At 39.4% G+C, this 27,628-nt stretch overlaps 1 protein-coding gene and 1 long non-coding RNA gene across 4 annotated transcripts in view; one reads left to right on the forward strand and one right to left on the reverse strand.

Annotated features, from left to right (window-relative positions):
- Nucleotides 1–3,470: 3,470 nt before the first annotated feature.
- Nucleotides 3,471–27,628, reverse strand: part of STX3 (syntaxin 3) — a 176,796-nt gene continuing 152,638 nt past the window's right edge. The window contains exon 12 of the transcript XR_014231359.1: nucleotides 3,471–3,733. The gene's annotated coding sequence lies outside the window, so the exon portion shown is untranslated. The remainder of the gene's footprint in view (nucleotides 3,734–27,628) is intronic.
- On the forward strand, nucleotides 11,085–27,307 carry LOC309605463. Of its 3 annotated transcripts, none has more exons than XR_014231372.1 (5): nucleotides 11,085–13,327; nucleotides 13,729–13,823; nucleotides 16,299–16,477; nucleotides 18,127–18,227; nucleotides 27,025–27,307. It is a non-coding gene; the product is annotated as an uncharacterized lncRNA (long non-coding RNA). The 3 variants fall into 3 exon arrangements; XR_014231373.1 differs by lacking the exon at nucleotides 27,025–27,307 and adding an exon at nucleotides 26,090–27,011; XR_014231374.1 differs by lacking the exon at nucleotides 27,025–27,307 and having other exon boundaries at nucleotides 18,127–19,933.

Here is a 27,628-nt window from a genome sequence, read left to right on the forward strand (position 1 = left end):
CCATAACCAGAGTTAAGAAAGCCAATGTCTTCTCAGTCCTGTAGCCCAGAAATCTCTCCCACCTAAGCAACTAATTCCTAGTTTGGTTAAATTCAGTAACATACATCGTATGACAAGCATGGGACTGAGTATTAGGAGAAAGATGATGACAAAAGAGAATCTACCAAAATTTAAGATGCCTCTGACTTGTTCATAAAATATGAAAATAATATATTGGGATCAGCATGTTAGCTGGTCAGAAGGGAAGGTCAAGATGGCATCCACACAATGATAAAACCATCAATCTGATCGGAAACACGTAGAACTAGCTACCAGTTTACGATCAGGGTAAAGCCCATTTCGGAAAGCCATAAAGGGAACTACTTACACGATTTTTTAAAAGGCCATCATACCACTTAAATCACAACTGCTCTTCTGTATTCTCTCTTATTCATACCTGGTAATAGACCCCATGCAGACCAAATCAAAGAAATAAGGAGGAACGTTTGCTAACAGCACAGAGGGCCTCATCTCCTCTGATGCAGAGTAAGGCCCATTAAGTAAACAGGAAAATGCAATAGACTTGCCACACGCAGCTGACACATCATTTAATGCAGCTTGAATGGTTCTTTCCTCGAGAGTGCTGTATTTTCTCCTAATCATTGTATTACTGGAGATCGCAGGTTCTGATTAAATGAAAAGTGCAGGTAAACAATGTCCAAAGAACCAAGTCTTCTCTGCATCTATGGAGGCATCTGTGGGCATATTCGATAACACAGGTGCCTGTATATCCACTTTTATTTATATTAAACAATTTATAGAATAATTACTTTCCCATTTGTTTCAAAGTATCAGTTGTATGTACCCATTTTCCTAAACTTTCGTGATGTCATTCACTGCTACCAATCACTTCCATGTCTGCACATGTGCCAAGTTTCTGTTTGATTTGTTCCAAATGAGATTGTTTTCTAAGAAGCCTATCTTGGTTTTGTTATGTAAATGAAGACTGACAAATGTGACTATGCCTTGTAACCTTTCTGGTAACTCCTTGAATGAACTCACAGGGTGCTTATTTGGCAGTGAATTCAGATATTATTTGTTAGGGTGGTGATTAACCTGCTTTTCTGAGGAGAGGAGGGCCTCTGTGCTGTTAACACTTCCCCCACCATTTTTTTTCAAGTTTCAAACCTGCAGAAAAGTTGAAAGCATTTACAATGAATACGAATATACCATTTACTTAGATTCACCAATTGTTAATATTTTGCTGTATTTGCTCTCTTATATCCTGTGTGTATGATTTTGTATATTTACATATATAATTCTTCTGAACATTTGCAAGTATGGTGCAGATACCATGACATTCATTCTTAAATACTTGAGCCTGAATCTCCTGAGAACAAGGATACTCAGCTACATAACACAACATAATTATTACAGTCAAGAAATTAAATATTGATACTACTGTCTAATATGCATTCCACACTCACATTTCCCCAACTTTCCACTGTCCTTTATAGTTTTTTTCTAGCCAAGATCCAATCAAGCATCAAACGGTGCAGTCAGTTGTCATTTCTCTTTAGTCTCCTTTAATCTGTTTCCCTAAGGGCTATTTTGCATAATGTATTCAGTTTGGATCTGGCTGATTGTTTCCTTATGATTACATACAGGTTAAACACTTTTTTGCAAGAAAACTATATTGGTTCTCCTCCTTAATGCAGCTTATGTAACAGAAGGTCCATGATGCAAGTTTGTCCCATTATACTAATGGATGTTAAGTTTGAGCCTTTGCTTAAGGTACCAGTTTCTACCCAATCTCTGCATTGTAAAAATGTGTTTTACATTTTGTAATTAATAAATAATTAGGAGGTGACTCTGAAGTTGCGTGTATACCTATTTCCCCCAAACTTGCACCCAATATTTTTAGAATCCATTGATGATCTTTCCCAGAATCAATTATCACAATGGTGGCTGGAAAACTGAGTTTTCACATGTAAATGAAAATCATCAACATATATCAATGTTCCTTTGTAAGGAAGAGTTTTCCCTTAGCTATAGCCATCATATCATTTTGTTTCACATGTACCATTATGGACTTACAGATTTTTTTTTTAATTCAATGCATTATCATCCATTACCATTATTATTCTTTCTCCCAAATTTGGCAGAGACATTTCTTCATAATCAGACATTTCTCCAATAAACTTTGGCTAAAAGTGAAATAATATTTAGAAAACAAAAACTGGGCACTAGATGCGTCACTGCTAATGAGGTGGTATCATTGTTTCTAGGAAATTTCCTGTGGAAATATGCCACATCTTCCTTATCCATTCATCTGTTGATAGACACTTAGGTTGCTTCCATATCTTGGCTATATCATTTTCTTTGGAAATACACCCAGGAGTGGAATTGCTGTATCTCAGGGAAAATGCAAACCAAAACTACAATGAGATATCACCTCACACTCACCAGAATGGCTATTATTGAAAAGACCACAAATAACAAATGTTAGCAAGGATGTGGAGAAAATGAAACCCTAGTACACTGTTGGTGGGAATGTAAATTGGTGCAGCCACTGTGGAAAACAGTATGGAGGTTCCTCAAAAAACTAAAAATAGAACTACCATATGATGCTACATTTTAAAATAATTCCACTGCTCTGATTTCTAATAAGTAAGTTTTTTAAACGGGTATCACTCATCTATGTGAACTGTCTATATACATAATTTTCCAATATTTCTATTTAATGTTTATCTTTTCTTTTTTAAAAAATTATTTATTTATTTATTTATGGCTGTGTTGGGTCTTCGTTTCTGTGCGAGGGCTTTCTCTAGTTGTGGCAAGCGGGGGCCACTCTTCATCGTAGTGCGCGGGCCTCTCACTATTGCGGCCTCTCTTGTTGCGGAGCACAGGCTCCAGACGTGCAGGCTCAGTAATTGTGGCTCACGGGCCTAATTGCTCCGCGGCATGTGGGATCTTCCCAGACCAGGGCTCGAACCCGTGTCCCCTGCATTGGCAGGCAGACTCTCAACCACTGCGCCACCAGGGAAGCCCCTGTTTATTCTTATTATAACATGCCACTGGTATTGCTCATTGTTATGATAGCCTGAGCAGCAGCCCAGAAAGAACATGAAAAACCTTTTCTCTGTTTTCATTCACCTACTATGTGTAGGACATGGAGAGTGAATAGGATACCCAAAGACCTTTCTCTTCTGAAGCTTACAGTCTATTAGGGTAGAACACCCACAATGTGTACAGCATATTATCCAGCATTTTCACACGTTTTCTAATCCTCATAATCCTATGAAGTAATGTCATCCCCATATATGCAGATTAAGGAATTGAGACACAAATGCCAGCGATGTAACCAAACTCAGAAGGTTAATACATAGCAGAGCTAGGTTTGCTTATGCCATTCTAATGAGCCCTTTGTCTTGTTTTGCTTTCCACTATGATTCTGGGATTAACAACTCTAATTATAGAATATATAACAATGTTTTTTTGTTTTTTTTATAAATTTATTTGATTTATTTATTTTTTATTTTTGGTTGCGTTGGGTCTTCGTTGCTGCATGGGGGCTTCTCATTGCGGTGGCTTCTCTTGTTGCAGAGCACGGGCTCTAGATCACGGGCTCAGTACTTGTGACGCACAGGCTCAGTTGCTCCGTGGCATGTAGGATCTTCACGGCCCAGGGCTCGAACTCAAGTCGCCTGCATTGGCAGGCGGATTCTTAACCACTGCGCCACCAGGGAAGTCCCTATAACAATGTTTTTAAAAAAAAAATTATCAGAGGAGTTTGGAGGAAAGATCTGAGAGGGTCTTGAACTAGAAATAGACTTTACTTGGTCTTTATCTCACAAAAGATTATCGAAAATGTGCCCATGTTGTATCAACATCAGCGTAAGGAAAGTTCTAGGAAGATTTTGTTATAGGAGGTTTCTATCACACCAAATGTAAGTATAATAGCATATCCAGTTTATCTCGATTTGCACTGCTTTAACCATGAGGCTAAATATTTTCTGCCAGGAACCTGGCCTGCAGGTCAATGGAAGGAATCATTTGGACAGGTTGGTGTGAAGTTCTTTCAGTGTAGTCTCTTCACGGCCCATAAGTATCGTGGTCTAAGAGCTCCGTTTATGCTTGTTCGGCAGACACCATTGCAGCAGCCCTTAATCCCTACTGTGAGATCTCGTAACTCAGATATGCTCTGCCACACCTGCCATGGAGAGAGCCAAAGGCAGTTGAGCCATTTTAGTGGTTAAAAGCAGCTGTCACTCCTAGAGCCCTTGGCAACACCCTAAACCAGCAGTTATCAAGCCAGGATAACTTTGCCTCCCAGTGGCCATTTGGCAATGTATGGAGACAATTTTAGTTGTCAAATTAGGCAGGATATAGAAATTGCTGCTGACATCTAGTGAGTAGGGGCCAGAGATGCCGCTGAACACCCTACGGTGCCTCCACAATGAGGATTACTCAGCCTAAAATGCCAGTAGGGTCAAGGTTGAGAAAATCACCATACTAAACAAAATCATCACACTTCTCTCCCACCTTGATGTTCTAAGCAGCCTTTCACTGAGGCACTTAGGAACATGACAGCTGAAACAGCCTAAGCTCTGGCTTCATTGCTCTACAATCCAAATGAGGGCTTTTCATATTTTTTAAATTACCTTTTTTCCATCTTACCCATTGATTTGAATCACTGAACCAGATAAATCATTTAGACCCCAGGAAACATATGATTCATTCATGTTATAGCATACTATGCAGCTAATAAATTTATACAATAATTTAAGGACTTGAGAACCTCATGTGGGAGGGAAGAAGTGGGAAAAAAGGTGGTAAAAAAGAAGATAGACATAAAATATATAGTATAATCTCAATAGTATAAACAATGGAGGGCTAATTGGGTGGAAATAAAATAGTTATACAATTAAACTCAGGATGATACGATTATGGGTATTATACCTCATTTACTGATCACCAAACATATTTCACATGTTCCATGTGAGGAGTACCCATTTTATGTTCAGAAGACTCAGTTGGGTAGCACACATGCACAATTTCTAACTCGCTGTCTTCCTTTTGGGCTAATGTTTTCAAGGATTTGGTGAGCAGATCAAAGAGAAAATATATTTTAATTTAGAAATTATATAAATTATTTCAAAACCCCATGATAATTGTCTTTTTTAAAATCCTTTCCTTGTGGAACACTTTTTCTCCTAAGAGGCTGTGAAATTTTTTTCTTTCCTTCAAACTTTGATTTGAGGAGTCCAACGTAAGACTTTCAGTCATGTCCCTCAATTGCCAATTCTATTCAAAATCTTATGCCATGTGTTTTTGTTCTGTTTTCTCCTGAGGTTAAATGCCACTGCTTTGCCAAAGATCACTTTAATTACCTTAATTGGGGTAAATATCCTGATCTCTAGAGGCACTGGAACAGCCAGTTTTAAATTTGAATATAATAAAATATGTTGTGACCAATGAACACAAATTTCAAAGGCCTTTTTTTCCCACCAGGTTTTCTATGATGGAGCTGTCATTCATTCATTCCTGGCTTACCTATAAACCAAAGAATCAATTAATTTCTGCTGAACTTCATTTGGAGTGTATGGTTCCCAGGTTAGTCCAAAACATCGTTTGGCTCCTTCTTAAAATACTAATAGCTTTTTTGCTGAAATTTATCACCATTTATTCAGAGATTTTGACAATCATGATTGCTTTTATATAGCTTCTTAGCTCAACAGTGTGTCTACCAATGTTATTTAATCTTGGCAGCAGCTCACTGTTCAGAGGTCAAGACTCAGGACAAGTGAGTTACACATATTACAAAGCTAGAAATGAATCTTGCTTCTTAATTCTAGATCTTTGATTCTTTCTACCTTCTCTCCTGTAGATGATGAGGACATGCTGCTCAGCCTAATTCAGAACACCAACACCTGACACACAAAAGAAAAAGGAAGGTTTCTTAGGCGTACAGATCGACAGGCTTTCACTCTTCTGTAATTCAAGAGGCTCTGAGCTGTGCAGAGGAGTTGGAATTCGGGAAGTCAAATAAATAATAATCTAATTTCCCCTCTGAATTTGAAATCAGTTAAGTAATAAGTCATAGGATATAGAAGATGTAGATCAGAATGTAGTTTTATTTCTAATAAAGCCAGTTGGCAAATGAAGCTTTAGATCTGCAACTAGAAAACCTCCTACAAGTCCTACCCTGAAATGTTTGCTGACCCAGGGGAAAAAAGAACTGGAAAATTGTAGGTCTCCCCCTTGCCTGCAAAGATTCTTTCCGGTAAGCTGGCCTCCAGGCTGCAGAGCAGACCAGAATGTGACCCTCTGAAGACAGTCTAGCTCCACGAAGAAAGCTACCTATTGGTAGCTGGGCCTGAACTAAGAATGATCAGTTCTTTCTCCCAAATTTACCCTCAGATGCCTTTCTTCTCTGGAAACTTAAAAAATTGAAAGAAAAATAGCACCCAACAGCCGATTTTTAAAAAGAAAAAGAAAATGCTATAGTTTGAGCAGTAAGTATATAATTTCTTATAAGCCAATTGGAATTACACAGAAGTAAAAGTTTGCTAAGCACAGATTCTTTCAGGCAACAGCTTTTGAACAAAAAATGCTGTTTGGCCCTTGCTAATGACAATAATCTCATTTACTGAACATTTACTATGTGCCAACCACAAGTTTACATGAAGTTCAAGCATTTTAATCATCATTATCAACCCTAGGCATGAGTCACTAATATCGCCCCTATTTAATCTTTGAGAAAATTGGTCACAGGCACGTTAAATGAGTTGCTAATGTCACACAGCTGGAAAGCCCTAGATTTAATTGTAGGTAGAATGACTCGAAAACCACTGTTTTACATCACTATCCTCTGCCATTCTTTGTTTGTTAGTAAGCTCTTGTCTCTCAGCTTCCCACCTGACTGATGTAGTCTTTTGAGTAAAAGGAATAGGACTTTATTAGCTCTTTGGAAACCTATTAATAAATTTTGAGAGATGCTAGGAAAATCTTGCCTTAGACCTATTACTGTTTTCAAGAAAAAATTCCTGTTCATATCTTCTTGAAATGGTTTTTCTTAATTTAACAGAGAACAGTCTCTGGGTCCATAATTTATTAGCCCACAGCGAGGATTTGGTGAGGGGCAGAGGGTGTTGAACAGAACAGGATAATGTGTTATTCTTTTTTAAATTTATTTTTTATTATTTTATTTTATTTTATTTTATTTTATTTTATTTTTGGCTGCCTTGTGTCTTCATTGCTGTGCGCGGGCTTTCTCTAGTTGCAGCGAGCGTTGCAGTGTGTAGGCTTCTCATTGCGGTGGCTTCTCTTGTTGCAGAGCACAGGCTCCAGGAGCACGGGCTTCAGTAGTTGCAGCACATGGGCTCAGTAGTTGTGGCTCGCAGGCTCCAGAGCGCAGGCTCAGTTGTTGTGGCGCGGGCTTAGTTGCTCCACAGCATGTGGGATCTTCCCAGACCAGGGCTCGAACCCGTGTCCCCTGCATTGGCAGGTGGATTCTTAACCACTGCGCCATGAGGGAAGCCCTAATGTGTTATTCTTAAAACAAAAAGCTATAGCTGTGAAAGCAAGGCCCATTTACACCTGGGCCCAAAGTTCAATCTCAGGAATGATATCTTAAGCCTCTGTATTACTTTTTAATTCTCTTCGTTTTTCCTTTCAAAGCTCCTGTGTCTCATGTGATGGGCCCTCTAGCAAGACTGAAAGGATTAGTAGCTTAACCACATCCCCACCTGCTTAACAGTGGTTCTTGATACAGTACAGATACTGCGTGAGGTGTGGCCATGCCCACTTGAGAGAACACTGGGTAAGGATGCCTACAAAGGCCAACATTTAATGTGCCCAGTCAGGGATTTTATGATCAAAAAACGTATTCGGGGCAAGTAAGAACAGGTAAGGTCAAATCCCCACTGGGGTCTGAATGGCATACAATTCAGTGGTAGAGTTATAGAAAAGAAGGGTTATATTGAATTCTCTCTCTTGTACTTGTATCACACCTTACTTGGTATTCATATGAGGAAGACCCTATACTTGCCAGTCTTATAAATCTCTACTCACCCTATGGTTTTTTTTCCTTGACAGTAAAGATTTCACTTTACTGTGTTCAGAACTGGATATTGGAGTCCGAAACCAGTGACTGCAATAGAAGGGAAGAGTTGATAAGTTCAGAGGTTGCCAGTTTTGAACATTTTTCTTATCTTTCATGAAGAGACTGACTGACTTAAGGTTAAAGAAAAACATATGAAACTGTCTTTGAAGGAAACATATGAGCTGAGTCATTTGGGTTTTCCCACTGGGTCCAGTTCAAACAAAATTTCAAACATGCACAAGACTCCCTTGAATTTCGTTTTCCTTTTTTCTATAATCTTTAAGAGACAGGATCTGTGTTGCTCCTGTTCTTAAAATCTGAACTATCCCAGATCATCTGGGATACAGTTCATATCTGGGAGTCATAAGAAAGTCATACCCTAAAGCTTACCTTATGTAGTCTTACTCGTTCCATTCCCATTGATATGAGCTCAGAGAACCCTCCTGCTCATTTGAAGTATTTTTGAAACTTAAGTCTCATAATAAGTAGCTGATGTTTGGTATTCAACTTTGTCTTTCTACAGTCAACACCTTTTAATGGACCACACAATTACTCCCTTCCGAGGAACGTGACTCCTCCGTTCCTCTATGAACTGTAGAAGCTGTGCTCTTGGACATCCAGCAGCACCACAGAAGTAACCCAGTTTAACAATGTCATGTGGCATTTTATTTTTATATATTTACATATTTTTAATTGGTTTTAATCGATTATAATCATGATGCCTTTGAGAAAGGCCATATGTGTTTTTAACTTTCAAGGTGGCCACAAGTCCATGAATAAAACTTGACATACTTTATGGTATATCTGTATTTATTGGATTTCTCATGTAGCATTCTAAGCTGCTGGGCTGAGTTACCAGAAAGGTGGGAGCTGGGGGAAAGGTTATTACCAACATTGTTCTCAACAGCTATTTAGCACCCAGGTGTTGAAAACTGGTTCTAGTTGCATGCAGGAATGTGGCCACTAAGCTTGCTTGGAAGAGAGTGAATAGAAATTGAAATCCACTAGAAGCAGAGAGAGCTCAGAAGCATGAGTGAACCAGATGTCTGCTTAGATCCCCCCGCCAAATTATTCTATAATACAAGCTCAGAGGGTTGGATTTTGTCTCTGTCCATGTGTTCCTCCAACAGTCACTTGGTCATACTATGACACATCCCCCAATACAAGCAATATCAACAACCCTCCCATTCTTGGTCCCAGAGATTCTGTGTCAAGTGGCTACTTGCACAGAAAATTCTGAAAATTATGATCATGTCTACTGATACCTTTTCAAAGTTTACTTTTGTCAAGATGTATCACCTTTTAAAATTTCAAAGCCATGTTACCATCAGAGGAATCTCAATCGTATGCTCTGTGGTAATGATCCAAACACAGTCACTTTCTTTGGTATAACATGGTGGAGAAGGGAAAATATCCCCAGATACAGGACAGAGTTTTTCCGAAGTCCAAACTGCCCATTGAGCTTCTGGTCACGGACCTGGATGAGCTCTTAACTGCTTAGTCAACCCTCCCCTTGTAAGCCCCACATATTTTCTGTGCAGACATTACTAATAATAGATATTTTCAATTTGCATGTCTAATTGGCCTGATTTCAAGCCAAGAAAACCCACTCTCTGAAGCTATAGTGGTCCAAGCCCAGGTCCTTTCCACTGTCATTTCTACAAGAAGCAGCTTAGTTTCTCGGTGAGGGTACAGGGCACCTTGATCTCAGTCTGCCTAGGGCAAGACCAAGACTCTGAAAACTTCCCTACATAGGGCTCAGGTATTAAGAAACTGGCCAGCTGAGCCTGCATCCCCTTATTACTTTTTGTGACCATCTTTTTGCCCTGTAAGGAAAACTGCTTCCAATTCAAAAGTATTGCCTTGCTTTGTTTCTTTTACTTCCTCTGACCCATCAGTCTGATTGCCTCACTCAGGCTGTGCATTTATAGGAATGGGACCCACAGCCTCAGGGTCACATGCTTTCCTGAACTCTGTAACATTGGCAACACACCTAAAGAGACCCCCACCTAACCCTGCCTGTGTTCCCAGTGCCAGAGTTCCTGATACTTGACCAGCTAACTGTGCAACTCCCCTTTCCATTATTATAATTTTCCCACTCATAGAATTAACCTACCATCTCCTCCCCCTTACCACCTTACCACCTTTTCTTCTAATGATCTTTTATTTTTACTGCTCTTACCAATGTTTTAGTAAACAAAGCCATTCAGGGAGCAATCCAAACCCCCCGAAAGCTGCAGAAATCATGCATACAAGCCAAGATTCCAAAATAAACCTCCTCCCACCAAAAAATGTGTAGGGATGAATGAATAGACAGATAGATACAAAAATACATATTTTCTAGAACATGCACATTTGAAGAGGCCCACTGCAAGAGGTGCACTGCAAGACTATCCCACACTGTCAATTGACTTCAGCCTAGAAGTCAATTCTATACAAAATTATACTTGAAATAGAATCATCAGTGATTTGGTACTTTAGTTACACTGCCACAATACCATTCATTCAGTTAACCAGTATATACTGAGAGGTTACTATGAGCAAAATATTGTTTCATGCCTAAAGAATACATGAATTTTAAAAACAGAAATCTCTTCCCTTTTTGACCTTATACCCTAATAAGAAGAAACAAACAAAATAGAGAGGTAAAATACAGCGTATGTGTTTAGTGCTAAGAAGGAAAAATAAAAAAGAGGGATATGAAATTTTTTTTTTAAATTTTTTTTAATTTTTATTTATTTATGGCTGTGTTGGGTCTTCGTTTCTGTGCGAGGGCTTTCTCCAGTTGCGGCAAGCGGGGGCCACTCTTCATCGCGGTGCGCGGGCCTCTCACTATCGCGGCCTCTCTTGTTGCGGAGCACAGGCTCCAGACGCGCAGGCTCAGTAATTGTGGCTCAAGGGCCCAGTTGCTCCGCGGCATGTGGGATCCTCCCAAACCAGGGCTCGAACCCGTGTCCCCTGCATCGGCAGGCAGACCCCCAACCACTGCGCCACCAGGGAAGCCCCTGAAATATTAATGTATGTGAAATTTTAGATGGGGTGGGGAGAAAAGCACACATTTCACATTGGACTCAAAAGGTAGTCATTAAATACATTAGAAGAGTCGCCTATGGTGGAGGAGGGATTGATGGATTAAATCAGTTAAATCAAGAGAGGTCTTGCATTGGCCAATGATAACAATGTGTGCTTAACTTGACGCTTGAAATCTCTTTTGGAAGTGTAACTCTACCTAGTTTGATTTTTGTCTAAAATGGGAAGTAGATGAAGCTACTCCTCTCGTCTGTCCCAGATGGATAGCAGACTTCAAACCTGAAAAATTAACTCTAACAGCGAATAATTAGTATCTCAGCATTTCAACCAGAAGGCTTGGCATTCCTGAAATCATCCCACAGGGGTAGCCCCCGACAAAGTAAAGTGGCTCTTGAACTTTACCATGTGTCAGGATCACCTGAGGAGCCTGTTAAAAACACGGATTATTGGGCTTCCCCTCCCATGGTGGGACTAAGAATTTGCATTTCTAACAAGTTCCCAGGTGGTGCTGATGCTGCTACCCCGGGGACCCCACTTTGGGAACCACCCTATAATAGTACTGAAGGTTAGCCTGTGGACAGCACCCTCCCTCCCTGGCACTTCAAAAGTCCTCAAGATGACTCACAAAATGCTTCCATTTGATTTGACACAATAACATCCTGCACTTCATACCTCAGGAGGGTGGAGTTATAAGTGTGTCAAGGGCTTTCTCTTTGTTCTCCAGAGTAATGGGTCATCATATGCATCTAAGTGTGTTATTAGGTATAAACCCACTTCAGGCTTCCCAGCTCCTCTCAACTTCTGATCACCCAAGGTGTTCTTAACCTGGGACCTAGCATAATGCAGGCCCTTGTGGAGTTACCTTCTACTCGTTTCTCTGACATAGACATGTTCTGGGAAAGTGCCAGGAATGAGTGGACTTTGGCTGATAGTAGTTTGAAAGGGTGGTGTCTTGATGACCATGAGACATTGGGCTTCCAGGCTAAGTTTGATTGTTCTTTCCTAAAAGCTGAGAATGGGTGGTTCCAATTAGCCCTAGATATTATCTTCTCGTTGGTTCCAGTCAACATTGTTGAATAACTGATGAGCTCACACTTACCTCCTCTCTCAAAAATATAGTCTGAGGCTCCTCACATTTAACTGGTCTCTCCTCTTACCTCCCATTTGCTCTCATTAAGTCATCCTTGTCCTGTCTGTCCTCCCTTCCTGCTCATGGTTCATCCATTCACCACTTCTCACAAAATTACATTAGTTCACACGTTATCAACTATTCTCCCTTATCTAACTGCCTCTTCTCCCATCTAGAACAATACTATGTAAGTTTTCTTAGCTCCTCCTTAGTCCAATCCTTCCTTTAAATCCAGAGTAACATTTGAATCTGTAAACTGAGTAAAGGAGATTGTCGGCCTAAGGTGGGTGGGCCTCATCCTGTCAGCTGAAGGCCTGAATAGAACAAAAAGGCTGAATAAGAGGGCGTGCCTTCTGCCTGATTGCCTTTGAGCTGGGATATTGGTTTTTCCTGCCTTTAGACTCAGGCTGAAACATTGGTTCTTTCTGGATCTTGAGCCTGCAGGCCTTTGGGCTAGAACTACATTATCAGTTCTCCTGTGTCTCCAGCTTGCCAGCTAAAGATCTTGGGGCTTTTCAGCCTCCATAATCACATGTTATGAATTTGAGCCAATTCCTTACAAAAAATACATACATACATCCTGTTGGTTCTGTTTTTCTGGAGAAACTCAGAGCTTTATAAACTTTGCTCAGTGCTAATATTCAAATGATACAAATTACTCACCTTATTAATCGTTAGTACCTATAATAATAAAATACTAAATTTTAGAAGGTTTTGCTTATAGAGAGTAAAGGCTCTCCCCAGGCTGCCCAAAGTGATGGATTATTGTAGACACCTGACGGGCTTCAGTTATATTAACACAAGGCAACTGGACCTCTCACAACTTCCTGTTCCCTGAACGGATGTTGCCTTGGGGTCTGGCCAGATGAAGGTTTTTCTGGTACTGCGTCTCCTTTCTTCTCTGATTTGGGCTTGCTCTGGAGAACAGCCAGGTATTTACAGAGTAATAGGAGATTTGGTGGGCAATTGATGATCAATAATGAGGCTGCGTCTTTGACTTTCCAGATCTGAACATTTCAATTAGCCGCCACATTGCTAATAGCTAAGGGCCTACACTAAATGATCTGCTTTGGATGGTTGAGGTGGGAATGCCCTCTTTCCCCACCTGCCTTCACCCCTGGCACCTTCCTTTTTCCCATAATATCCTTTTCCCCTTTCCCATAATATCCCTTTCCCCTTTCCCATAATATCCCTTTCCCCTTTCCCATAATATCCCTTTCCCCTTTCCCATAATATCCCTTTCCCCTTTCCCATAATATCCCTTTCCCCTTTCCCATAATATCCCTTTCCCCTTTCCCATAATATCCCTTTCCCCTTTCCCATAATATCCCTTTCCCCTTTCCCATAATATCCCTTTCCCCTTTCCCATAATATCCCTTTCCCCTTTCCCATAATATCCCTTTCCCCTTTAAGGACAGCTCATCATACTCATCATACTGTTAGGAAAATTGGGTTGGTCAATTAACTTTGAACTTCTTCAAAGTTTCCAGATACCTGAGATGGACAGGTTATCCTGGCTTCAGCTGTGGACAACGATGCTTGGGATAAACCTTGGAGAAATGCGTTCACAGTGTATGTGTATGTATCAAATATTTGCCTTTCTCTGTCTGACTGACTTCACTTTGTATGATAATCTCCGGGTCCATCTATGTTGCTGAAAATGGCATTATTTCACTCTCGGTTTGTTACGTTCTGACAACACTGTCCTTTCTGTTTCGGCAAGTCGCCAATCAGGGCCTTTGCACTAAATCTCACTGCCCAGGATAACAAGGGACTTAATGTTCAAGTCACCCTCTTCCTCTCTGTGTAAAGGGAGAATACCTAGTCTACCCACCATACACGAGCCGAAAAGAGAGAATGGACAGGTCAGTTGTGTTTTTTTGTTTTTTTTTTTAACATCTTTATTGGAGTATAATTGCTTTACAATGGTGTGTTGGTGTGCTTTATAACAAAGTGAGTCAGCTATACATATACATACATCCCCATGTCTCCTCCCTCTTGTGTCTCCCTCCCACCCTCCCTATCCCACCCCTCTAGGTGGTCACAAAGCACCGACTGATCTCCCTGTGCTCTGCAGCTGCTTCCCACTAGCTTTCTGTTTTACATTTGGTAGTGTATATATGTCCATGCCACTCTCTCACTTTGTCCCAGCTTACCCTTCCCCCTCCCCGTGTCCTCAAGTCCATTCTCTACGTTTGCGTCTTTATTCCTGTCCTGCCCCTAGGTTCTTCAGAACCATTTTTTTTTTTTAAGATTCCATATGTGTGTGTTAGCATATGGTATTTGTTTTTCTCTTTGTGACTTACTTCACTCTGTATGACAGACTCTAGGTCCATCCACCTCACTACAAATAACTCAATTTCGTTTCTTTTTATAGGCCAGTTGTTTTATGTGGAGTCACTTTCACAACTGTAGGACTGAGAGTCTCTAGTGATTGGAAATTGCTAGCAGCTAAAGATGGCTTTGGGACTGTTAACAGTTTACCCTTAAAAGCTAGTCAGTCCCACCATAGGTAACCTTCTAGTAGTTCTATGCCTGACTATTTTTTTTAATTTTTAATTTTATATTATTTTACATTTTGACCGCACTACGTGGCATGAGGGATCTTAGTTCCCCCACCAGGGATGGAACCCGTGCCCCCTGTGGTGGAAGCTCAGAGTCTTAACCACGGGACTGCCAGGGAAGTCCCTGACTGCCTATTTAAAAGAGCAGATAATTCCTTCTTAGATTTTCCAATTTATCCTCTAATTTACCAGCAGTCCCAAATTACTCTGGGATTTAACTGCCAGATCCTGTATTTCACCACCTTGTTTCTTGGCCTTTTGCAAACTTTAATGTTTCAATTATAAATATTATCTCTTTGATTGTCTTTTTTTTTTTAATTTTATTTATTTATTTATTTGTTTATTTATGGCTGTGTTAGATCTTCGTTTCTGTGCGAGGGCTTTCTCTAGTTGCGGCAAGCGGGGGCCACTCTTCATCGTGGTGCGCGGGCCTCTCACTATCGCGGCCTCTCTTGTTGCGGAGCACAGGCTCCAGACGCGCAGGCTCAGTAATTGTTGCTCACGGGCCCAGTTGCCCCGCGGCATGTGGGATCTTCCCGGACCGGGGCTCGAACCCGTGTCCCCTGCATTGGCAGGCAGACTCTCAACGACTGCGCCACCAGGGAAGCCCTCTTTGATTGTCTTTTGACTGGCAGGGTATAATATATCTCGAAACCACTGGTTCTCTTTGATCCTTTAGAAGCGTCATCTAGAAGACTTCATCTTTGGGCCCTCCTCTTCATCACAAGTCCAAGTTTTACTTCTGTTTAGTTCTCCTAAAACACAGAGCCCAGGGGGGCTCTGTGCCTGCTTCTCACTTTCTCAGCAACAGGCAGTATCGTTCATATATTCATTCAACAAATGCGTATTGAGCAGTTATTGTATTGGCTTATTCTTGGCTCTAAGCATTACAACAATGAACAAAACAGACCAAGTCTCCATTCTCATGGAGCTTATATTCTCATGCAAAGAGGACAAAATTTTAAAGAAAATAATTACTAGGTCACAATTAGTAGTAAGAGAAAATGAAGTATTGAAAAATTGCACTGGGTTAAGCTATGATCACTAGGTTTCTATCCTAGCTTTGTTAATTTTGGTCAAATGACTGTATTGCTTGAGAGAATACCAGGACTAAACAGGGATACCAAGATTAGAGCAAAGGTTTTGCTTTCCAGGAACTTAAATCAGGAATAAAGGTAGTAATTATATTAGTAATTGTCCGTAATTACTAATATAAATGTCCTAAGGGAGATGGTCTTCCACTTAGAACTGAAAAATAAGGCATCTAAGATCTTGTTTGGGTTAATTCTCATCCACACACAGGATCACTCGGATTCTTCTTGGAGATGGGAGGGCATGTGAGTGTTCTAAAGGTAGGACTAGGAAAATAACCTCGAAAATTTGTTCTTCTCTACCAATGGGGGTGTCTTTTATTGTTAACTGGCCCTGAGCTTCCCCGAAGTGGGACCACTGTATTACCTGACACTTTCTCTTTTCTTCCTCCCAATAGTATATGTACGATGCAGCCCCTCTTTGTTCTTGGCCAGGGTTAAGTCAACTGCATTTGATAATGGTCTACCTATGGCTCCTGATGAAGTGTTTCTGGGAGATTGATGGCCTGTAACCTCAGTGTATCAAAGATTTTATGAGTTTCAATACCATCCCACTGATTGCAACATCAGGATTGAGGTAATTAGGTATCCTCCTAATTAACTAAAAAATCTCAGAGACGTTCAGGCTCACCAATTGCATGCCATGGGGGTTTTATTAGTTTTTTTCCCTAATAACAAGCTAAACTGATTTTGCCAAATGTCATATCAAGGCCATGGGCAGTGAAGGAAGATAGGAATGAACAGTATCCACTTGTCAATCAGTTGTACCTCCCTCTAGAGAATGCAAACCTAAATAAGACATGGAACTTGTCCTAATTTTAGAAAAGAACAGGCTTATTTTTTTCTTCTCTATACCAGGGGTCAGCAAATTACAGGCTGCAGGCCTGATCTGGCCCACCATCTACGTTTATGTGGTCCATGAGCTAAGAAAAGATTTTTTAATGTTTAAATGATTAAAAAATAACAAAAGAAGAACAATGTTTTGTGATAGGTAAAAAGTATTTAAAATTCAAATTTCAGGGTGCCTAAATTTTGTTGTATTGGAACACAGCCATGTTCATTCATTCATGCATTTACTAATTGTCTGTGGCTACTTTGACATTATAAGGGCAGAGCTGAGTAGCTGGAACAGAGGACTCACGGCCCATAAGCCAAAAGGGTGTACTATCTAGCCCTTTCCAAAACGTTGCCCATCCCTGCGCTGTAGTGTAAAAGCTAACCAAGTAGCTTCACATCCCTCTAAATTTTTATAGTCTTAAGAAAAAGCCAGTCCCTCCTGGCTGTAGGCAAATGGAGGAAGAGTGGGAGTGGTTGACACATCTGATGCCTCAAATGACTGCCTGACCACTTCCTGACACCTTGGCTCCCACCAGAGCTTCTGGTGCCCCTCCCTGGTTTGGGAGTCAGGCTGGGTAGATCAAGGGCATCAGTCTGAGGAGGGATATGGATAGTTTGAAAGCCTCATAGGTAACTCCGATGCCTTGTGTTCACATGTCATCAATCTTATACCACCCAACCTCCCATGAGAAACCCCGAGGGAAGAGTCATTTCCTTTCACTTTTCTCCCCTCAAAAACTAAGAAACAAAGATTTAGTGTCTTTTTGAAACAAATTTTAATATTATCTTCAAGTTCCTGTAAAAAACATATATATTAGGATGTTGATGAGAATGAATGGCAGGGCCAGATAAGCTAATAAGAGAGTTTCAATTATGTTAAATAATATTGAGAATAAACAAAGAAAAGATGCCCAAATATTCACTGTGGCAGTCTCCGGTTGATGAGATGAAATCTTCATATGGTGTGTACTACATTTTTCACATTTCCTTAAAACACGTTATTTCGGAAGACCATATAAACCTATTTAAAGTATTCTTTATAATTAGACATATCTCTCACTCATCTAATATTCAAATGTTATGTTCAGTATTTTAAGGACTCCTAGAATCTAAAAAGTTTGTCAAGAGAAGTTATAAACTTTTTCCTGATAATAATAAATAACGACTTTGAAACAATATTATTCAAACTCAACCAGCAAGTACTCTCGCCTCGTATGAACCATACCCAAACCAGATGTTAATTCTTCTGACCACTTAGACAACGGTCCTCTCTCCCACTGGGAAGATAACTTTCAGTGTGGGTGTGCCCACTTTTAAGAGATGTTGACTGAACCACTAATTCCTAACAGATTCTTGAAGTCAACTTACACATTCCCTTTGTCTCATCAGGTCCTCCCAGAAGATCATCTCCTTTTTGTATCTAAAATCATCTTTAAGTCCAAGTTCTCAGATCTTGAAGCTTCAATCCCTGTGGCCTGTGCTGTCCCTCAGTGAGCCTGGGATGCCAAACTGATGCCATATCCTCTCAATTGCCTTAGGCTCTTGGAGGAGAGGAGAGCTGAGAGATTAAATTACTATGACAGGGTTAACCAAAGCTTCCTGAGACCCTTTCTCTCTCTTTTTTTTTTTTTTTGTAGGTGAGTGTTTAATTTTTTTTGTTTGTTTTTTTGTTTTTTTTCACACACACACACTGTATTTTATTTTTACAAGAGATAAGTAGACTGACACCAAGCATTGTACATGGATGACCACAACAAAAGCAACAATGATTGCAATTACCAAACATGAAACACACTCATACTATGTCATACTATTGACATTCAGTCCAGTAATCCTCCACTGTAACAGCTCCTTTACTTTGCAGTGAAAATTGATTTGTATATTCTTTGCCTCTGAGTCCTTGTGGGATTTTTTTTTTTAATTCAGACAGAAAGTCACAAAAATTATACTCATCCTCATCAGTTCACTCAGTCCCATGTAATTAATTTTTTTTTTATCTTGATCTTTTGTTAGCACTTTTATGAGTTCATCAGTTTTTCATTAGAGTTCTGAAAATGCTTATTCATTCAGTTCAGCAGTACAGTCAGTTACCAGAAACCTGTACTTGTCAGTCTTTTCCATGAATTTCTTGAAGATGAAAGCCTTTTATAGGAACATATTTGCAAAAGCATCAGAGTACACCCAGAACTGTCTGTAGATGACAAAAGACTTAAAAATGACCACTGTTAAAGATTTGATGAAAGTTCATAATAATGCAGTTGACAAGATAATTAGTTATTTCTGAGATATACATTTTAAAGTAATAACTAGGATTATTACTTATAACATTATACCAGAACATATAAGATTTTTAGAAATTTCATGTAATGTCTGAAACATTTATATTAACATATTTCCATACATATTTCCATACAAATACAAATATAAGATTTTTAGAAATTTCATGTAATGTCTGAAAATTTATATTAACATATTTCCATACATATTTCCATACAAATACAAATATAGGATTTTTAGAAATTTCATGTAATGTCTGAAACATTTATATTAACATATTTCCATACAAATAACCCAATGAAAGTTTAGTATTAGTTGTTTTGTTTGTTTGTTTATACTGCAGGTTCTTATTAGGCATCAATTTTATACACATCAGTGTATACATGTCAATCCAAATCGCCCAATTCAGCACACCACCATCCCCACCTCACCACAGTTTTCCCCCCTTGGTGTCCATATGTCCATTCTCTACATCTGTGTCTCAACTTCTGCCCTGCAAACTGGCTCATCTGTACCATTTTTCTAGGTTCCACACACATGCATTAATATACGATATTTGTTTTTCTCTTTCTGACTTACTTCACTCTGTATGACAGTCTCTAGATCCATCCACGTCTCAACAAATGACCCAATTTCGTTCCTTTCTATGGCTGAGTAATATTCCATTGTATATATGTACCACATCTTCTTTATCCATTCATCTGTTGATGGGCATTTATGTTGCTTCCATGACCTGGCTATTGTAAATAGTGCTGCAATGAACATTCGGGTGCATGTGTCTTTTTGAATTACGGTTTTCTCTGGGTATATGCCCAGTAGTGGGATTGCTGGGTCATATGGTAATTCTATTTTTAGTTTTTTAAGGAACCTCCATATTGTTCTCCATAGTGGCTGTATCAATTTACATTCCCACCAACAGTGCAAGAGGTTTCCCTTTTCTCCACACCCTCTCCAGCATTTGTTGTTTGTAGATTTTCTGATGATGCCCATTCTAACTGGTGTGAGGTGATACCTCATTGTAGTTTTGATTTGCATTTCTCTAATAATTAGTGATGTTGAGCATCTTTTCATGTGCTTCGTGGCCGTCTGTATGTCTTCTTTGGAGAAATGTCTATTTAGGTCTTCTGCCCATTTTTGGATTGGGGTGTTTGTTTCTTTGATATTGAGCTGAATGAGCTGTTTATATATTTTGGAGATTAATCCTTTGTCCGTTGATTCATTTGCAAATATTTTCTCCCATTCTGAGGGTTGTCTTTTCGTCTTGTTTATGGTTTCCTTTGCTGTGCAAAAGCTTTGAAGTTTCATTAGGTCCCACTTATTTATTTTTGTTTTTATTTCCATTACTCTAGGAGGTGGATCAAAAAAGATCTTGCTGTGATTTATGTCAAAGAGTGTTCTTCCTATGTTTTCCTCTGAGAGTTTTATAGTGTCCAGTCTTATATTTAGGTCTCTAATCCATTTTGAGTTTATTTTTGTGTATGGTGTTAGGGAGTATTCTAATTTCATTCTTTTACATGTAGCTGTCCAGTTTTCCCAGCACCACTTATTGAAGATACTGTCTTTTCTCCATTGTATATCTTTGCCTCCTTTGTCATAGATTAGTTGACCATAGGTGCGTGGGTTAATCTCTGGGCTTTCTATCTTGTTCCATTGATCTATGTTTCTGTTTCTGTGCCAGTACCATATTGTCTTGATTACTGTAGCTTTGTAGTATACTCTGAAGTCAGGGAGTCTGATTCCTCCAGCTCCATTTTTCTGCCTCAAGACTGCTTTGGCTATTCGGGGTCTTTTGTGTCTCCAGACAAATTTTAAGATGATTTGTTCTAGCTCCGTAAAAAATGCCATTGGTAATTTGATAGGGATTGCATTGAATCTGTAGATTGCTTTGGGTAGTATACTCATTTTCACAATGTTGATTCTTCCAATCCAAGAACATGGTATATCTCTCCATCTGTTGGTATCATCTATAATTTCTTTCATCAGTGTCTTATAGTTTTCTGCATACAGGTCTTTTGTCTCCCTAGGTAGGTTTATTCCTAGGTATTTTATTCTTTTTGTTGCAATGGTAAATGGGAGTGTTTCCATAATTTTTCTTTCAGATTTTTCATCATTAGTGTATAGGAATGCAAGAGATTTCTGTGCATTAATTTTGTATCCTGCAACTTTACCATATTCATTAATTAGCTCTAGCAGTTTTCTGGTGGCAGTTTTAGGATTCTCTATGTATAGTATCATGTCATCCGCAAACAATGACAGTTTTACTTCTTTTCCAATTTGTATTCCTTTTATTTCTTTTTCTTCTCTGATTGCCGTGGCTAGGACTTCCAGAACTATGTAGAGTAATAGTGGCGAGAGTGGACATCCTTGTCTTGTTCCTGATCTTAGAGGAAATGCTTTCAGTTTTTCACCATTGAGAATGATGTTTGCTGTGGGTTTGTCATATATGGCCTTTATTATGTTGAGGTAGGTTCCCTCTATGCCCACATTCTGGAGAGATTTTATCAGAAATGGGTGTTGAATTTTGTCAAAAGCTTTTTCTGCATCTATTGAGATGATCATATGGTTTTTATTCTTCAGTTTGTTAATATGGTGTATCACATTGATTGATTTGCGTACATTGAAGAATCCTTGCATCCCTGGGATAAATCCCACTTGATCGTGGTGTATGATCCTTTTAATGTGTTGTTGGATTCTGTTTGCTAGTATTTTGTTGAGGATTTTTGCATCTATATTCATCAGTGATATTGGTCTGTAATTTTCTTTTTTTGTAGTGTCTTTGTCTGGTTTTGGTATCAGGGTGATGGTGGCCTCATAGAATGAGTTTGGGAGTGTTCCTTCCTCTGCAATTTTTTGGAAGAGTTTGAGAAGGATGGGTGTTAGCTCTTCTCTAAATGTTTGATAGAATTCACCTGTGAAGCCATCTGGTCCTGGACTTTTGTTTGTTGGAAGATTTTTAATCACAGTTTCAATTTCATTACTTGTGATTGGTCTGTTCATATTTTCTGTTTCTTCCTGGTTCAGTCTTGGAAGGTTATACCTTTCTAAGAATTTGTCCATTTCTTCCAGGTTGTCCATTTAATTGGCATAAAGTTGCTTGTAGTAGTCTCTTAGGATGCTTTGTATTTCTGCAGTGTCTGTTGTAACTTCTCCTTTTTCATTTCTGATTTTATTGATTTGAGTCCTCTCCCTCTTTTTCTTGATGAGTCTGGCTAATGGCTTATCAATTTTGCTTATCTTCTCAAAGAACCAACTTTTAGTTTTATTGATCTTTGCTATTGTTTTCTTTGTTTCCATTTCATTTATTTCTGCTCTGATCTTTAATATTTCTTTCCTTCTGCTAACTTTGGGTTTTGTTTGTTCTTCTTTCTCTAGTTTCTTTAGGTGTAAGGTTAGATTGTTTACTTGAGATTTTTCTTGTTTCTTTAGGTAGGCTTGTATAGCTATAAACTTCCCTCCTAGAACCGCTTTTGCTGCATCCCATAGGTTTTGGGTCGTCGTGTTTTCATTGTCATTTGTCTCTAGGTATTTTTATATTTCCTCTTTGATTTCTTCAGTGATCTCTTGGTTATTTAGTAACGTATTGTTTAACCTCCATGTGTTTGTCTTTTTTACGTTTTTTTCCCTGTAATTCATTTCTAATCTCATAGCGTTGTGGTCAGAAAAGATGCTTGATATGATTTCAATTTTCTTAAATTTACTGAGGCTTGATTTGTGACCCAAGATGTGATCTATCCTGGAGAATGTTCCGTGCGCACTTGAGAAGAACGTGTAATCTGCTGTTTATGGATGGAATGTCCTATATATATCAATTAAATCTATCTGGTCTATTGTGTCATTTAAAGCTTCTGTTTCCTTATTTATTTTCATTTTGGATGATCTGTCCATTGGTGTAAGTGAGGTGTTAAAGTCCCCCACTATGATTGTGTTACTGTCGATTTCCCCTTTTATAGCTGTTAGCAGTTGCCTTATGTATTGAGGTGCTCCTATGTTAGGTGCATATATATTTATAATTGTTATATCTTCTTCTTGGATTGATCCCTGGATCATTATGTAGTGTCCTTCCTTGTCTCTTGTAACATCCTTTATCTTAAAGTCTATTTTATCTGATATGAGTATAGCTACTCCAGCTTTCTTTTGATTTCCATTCGCATGGAATATCTTTTTCCATCCCCTCACTTTCAGTCTGTATGTGTCCCTAGGTCTAAAGTGGGTCTCTTGTAGACAGCATATATATGGGTCTTGTTTTTGTATCCATTCAGCCAGTCTATGTCTTTTGGTTGGGGCATTTAATCCATTCACGTTTAAGGTAATTATCGATATGTATGTTCCTATGACCATTTTCTTAATTGTTTTGGGTTTGTTTTTGTAGGTCCTTTTCTTCTCTTGTGTTTCCCACTTAGAGAAGTTCCTTTAGCGTTTGTTGTAGAGCTGGTTTGGTGGTGCTGAATTCTCTTAGCTTTTGCTTGTCTGTAAAGCTTTTGATTTCTCCATCGAATCTGAATGAGATCCTTGCTGGGTTAGAGTAATCTTGGTTGTAGGTTCTTCCCTTTCAGCACTTTAAGTATATCATGCCACTCCCTTCTGGCTTGCAGACTTTCTGCTGAGAAATCAGCTGTTAACCTTATGGGAGTTCCCTTGTATGTTATTTGTCGTTTTTCCCTTGCTGCTTTCAATAATTTTTCTTTGTCTTTAATTTTTGCCACTTTGATTACTATGTGTCTTGGCATGTTTCTCCTTGGGTTTATCCTGTATGGGACTCGCTGCGCTTCCTGGACTTGGGTGGCTATTTCCTTTCCCATGTTAGGGAAGTTTTCAACTATAATCTCTTCAAATATTTTCTCTGGTCCTTTCTCTCTCTCTTCACCTTCTGGGACCCCTATAATGCGAATGTTGTTGCGTTTAATGTTGTCCCAGAGGTCTCTTATGCTGTCTTCATTTCTTTTCATTCTTTTTTCTTTAGTCTGTTCCGCAGCAGTGAATTCCACCATTCTGTCTTCCAGGTCACTTATCCGTTCTTCTGCCTCAGTTATTCTGCTATTGATTCCTTCTAGTGTAGTTTTCATTTCAGTTATTGTATTGGTCATCTCTGTTTGTTTGTTCTTTAATTCTTCTAGGTCTTTGTTAATCATTTCTTGCATCTTCTCAATCTTTGCCTCCATTCTTATTCCGAGGTCCTGGATCATCTTCACTATCATTATTCTGAATTCTTTTTCTGGAAGGTTGCCTATCTCCATTTCATTTAGTTGTTTTTCTGGGGTTTTTTCTTGTTCCTTCATCTGGTACATAGCCCTCTGCCTTTTCATCTTCTCTATCTTTCTGTAACTGTGGTTTTTGGTCCACAGGCTGCAGGATTGTAGTTTTTCTTGCTTCTGTTGTCTGCCCTCTGGTGGTTGAGGCTATCTAAGAGGCTTGATGGGAGGCTCTGGTGGTGGGTAGAGCTGACTGTTGCTGTGGCGATCAGAGCTCAGTAAAACTTTAATCCACTTGACTGTTGATGGGTGGGGCTGGGTTCCCTCCCTGTTTGTTGTTTGGCCTGAGGCAACCCAACACTGGAGCCTACCCGTGATCTTTGGTGGGGTTAATGGCAGACTCTGGGAGGGCTCATGCCAAGGAGCACTTCCCAGAACCTCCGCTGCCAGAGTCCTTGTCCCCACAGTGAAACAGAGCCACCCCCCACCTCTGCAGGAGACCCCCCAACTCCAGCAGGTAGGTCTGGTTCAGTCTCCCCCAGGGTCACTGCTCCTTCCCCTGGGTCCCGATGCGCACACTACTTTGTGTGTGCCCTCCAAGAGTGGGGTCTCTGTTTCCCCCAGTCCTGTCAAAGTCCTGCAATCAATTCCCACTAGGCTTCAAAGTCTGATTCTCTAGGAATTCCTCCTCCCGTTGCCGGACCCCCAGGTTGGGAAGCCTGACGTGGGGCTCAGAACCTTCACTCCAGTGGGTGGACTTCTGTGGTATAAGTGTTCGCCAGTCTGTGAGTCACCCACCCAGCAGTTATGGGATTTGATTTTACTGTGATTGCGCCCCTCCTACCGTCTCACTGTGGCTTCTCCTCTGTCCTTGGACGTGGGGTATCCTCCTTGGTGAAGTCCAGGGTCTTCCTGTCAATGATTGTCCAGCAGACAGTTGTGATTCTGGTGCTCTCACAAGAGGGAGTGAGAGCACGTCCTTCTACTCCACCATCTTGGTTAATCCCCCCTAGGTGAGTCGACCCTTTCTCTCTTGATGCCAAATTCTTCTGTGTTCTTCATCTCCCAGTCTGCTAATTATGACCAGCGTGACTTTGAGGAAGTTACTTAATAACTCTAGCCCTCAGTCTCCCCAGCTTTAAAGTGGAAATAATACTATCTCTTTCACAGAGTTGTCGTGAGGATTAAATGAGAGAATGCACATAAAGAGATTAGAACAGTGCTTGGCTCATAAAACACGTGAAGGACATAGTAGCTGGTGTATCATTCCATCAGTTAATTCTCTTCAATGTGGTAGAAAGCTGTGTGTAATACTAGCAGGTCTAACTTCACCATATATCTAGTAGCTCTTAGACTAAGAAATCACTTTGTTCCAATTATATGCAGTGTCCATATTACAAATTATACTTCTTATCTCTTAGCCATATTAGATGTTCTGATTAAATCAACAAGGGGCTGAGGGTAGACTGATTACTATGAATTTATAGGCAAAGTAGAGTTTACTAGAATACTAGATTTAACTAGTTAAATGTGAAATATTTTAACTTCATTATCCATGGAATGGGGCTCTTATTGGCTCATTTAGACATTACCTTTGCAGATGGTCTAAGATCATCGAATTTTAAGCTAATGACTTCGATCAGCTAATTGTAAATCTGGTGGTATATTTGGGAAGGAATTCTTTTATATAAAGCTTACTAGGTTCAGTTGTTAAACCAATAACTCAGTTTCTAGAATAAAGACAGGATGACAACATATCGTAATGGTGCGAAAGCAGGGAAAATGAGAAGTAAGGGCTTGGCTTCAGGTTCTGAACCTCAGTCACCAGGACTTGCCAAGATCTTAATCCCATTCCTCTTTCTTTGTCTTCTTTTCTCTTTCTGTAGCCATCCAGCTCCTATAAGAATAATTATAGGAAATGATGCAAATAAACAAGGTGGCCCCTCAAAAAGATCAGGAATAGCAAATTTATACTTTGGAAATACAATCAACTGCCAAGTTAAGGTGAGGTTAGTTAAAGTACATAGATTAATGCTGTTCAAGGATATTTTGTAACAGAAAACAAGCTTTTTACAAGGAAACTGTGTAAACACCTGTGCTTCCAGTTTGGGAAAGGCTGGTTAGGGCACCCCTAGATTACTAGAGGTGTAGATCTTATGGGCAACCCCTTGTCTGTCTGGCATTAATTGGCATATTAACTGGTATTAACCACATGACTCAGATTATCCCTCAGGCACCATGGAGGGTGAGGCAATGAGTGAAACATTTTTACCAAAATCAGTATCAATAGAATATTAAAGAGAAACATTTTAAAATACCAAAACCATAGAACATGGACTTGGGTAAGGTAGATAATCCATGAGAATGTGCACTCAGAAATATCATAAACTCAGACTCTGTCCTGAAAGGATTAAACACCTATCATCTGCCAAGGAGTATATTTCCTAAATTGTATGGATTTTCCTTCCTACACAGCTGAGAAGGAAAATTCTGAACACATACAGATATATTTATTATAAACTTCGGATGTTTATATACTAGCGAGATGGTAAGCACTTTTAAAAATTGGAGATGTGTTATAGATGCTATATTAAACATGTTACATATCTCTGATATATTTCATAGTTAAGAGAAGCAAAAATATTTGTATCCCTAGATATAACTCCTATATTAATTTTCTTAGGACATGATCCCAAACACTACCTCTTTCTTACCTGCCCTCTCCATCCCTCCCTGTGACTTAGGGAGGGACACTAGGTCCTCTGAGACAGAAGGTAGAGAACTACACTAGCAGATGCTGATTCCTTTCTTCTGTTTGCAGAACAACTACCTTAATGTGCAGTTTCACCCCTTGAAAAAATCACACAGCTCATCTTTCTCCACCTGAGACTTTTGAAGCTGACTCAACCCTCTGTAGCACCACTGCACATTAGAAGCTGAATTTCTGTCTAAGGATCCCGTTTGTTATCTTACATTTTTAAATGTTTTAGATGATTTGATTTTAAATGGAATGCCCCTTTGTTGTTTTATGATCCCTTATTAAATAGGGTCTGCCTCTCTCTTTAACCTCATAAGGAATTATAATAAAATGCATTTTCTCCTAATAGGTTATCTATTATTTCTTTACGAACTGTGCTAGGGTGCCTCATCATATGTAAAACTTGTTATATGCAGGCTTATGTTTTCATTGGTTGTTTAGTACTTGTAGTTAAAGGTTAATCCTAGTTATGCTGAATAACATAGCCTAGAAATCCAGCTAATTTATTTAGGACTGGTTAGAATAAATTAAAGAACTGCTGGAAATAAATGAAGTTAGTGCTGTGGGTAAAAATGTTCTCTTTCAGCCCACACTATTTATTTCCAAAATGATAAAGGAAATGGAAGACACCTAGAAATATTCTCATTTTACTGACAGGGCTTCTGAT

The sequence above is a fragment of the Balaenoptera borealis genome, assembly GCF_965194805.1.
Source record: "Balaenoptera borealis genome assembly, chromosome: 11".
In the NCBI taxonomy this organism is placed as follows: domain Eukaryota; kingdom Metazoa; phylum Chordata; class Mammalia; order Artiodactyla; family Balaenopteridae; genus Balaenoptera; species Balaenoptera borealis.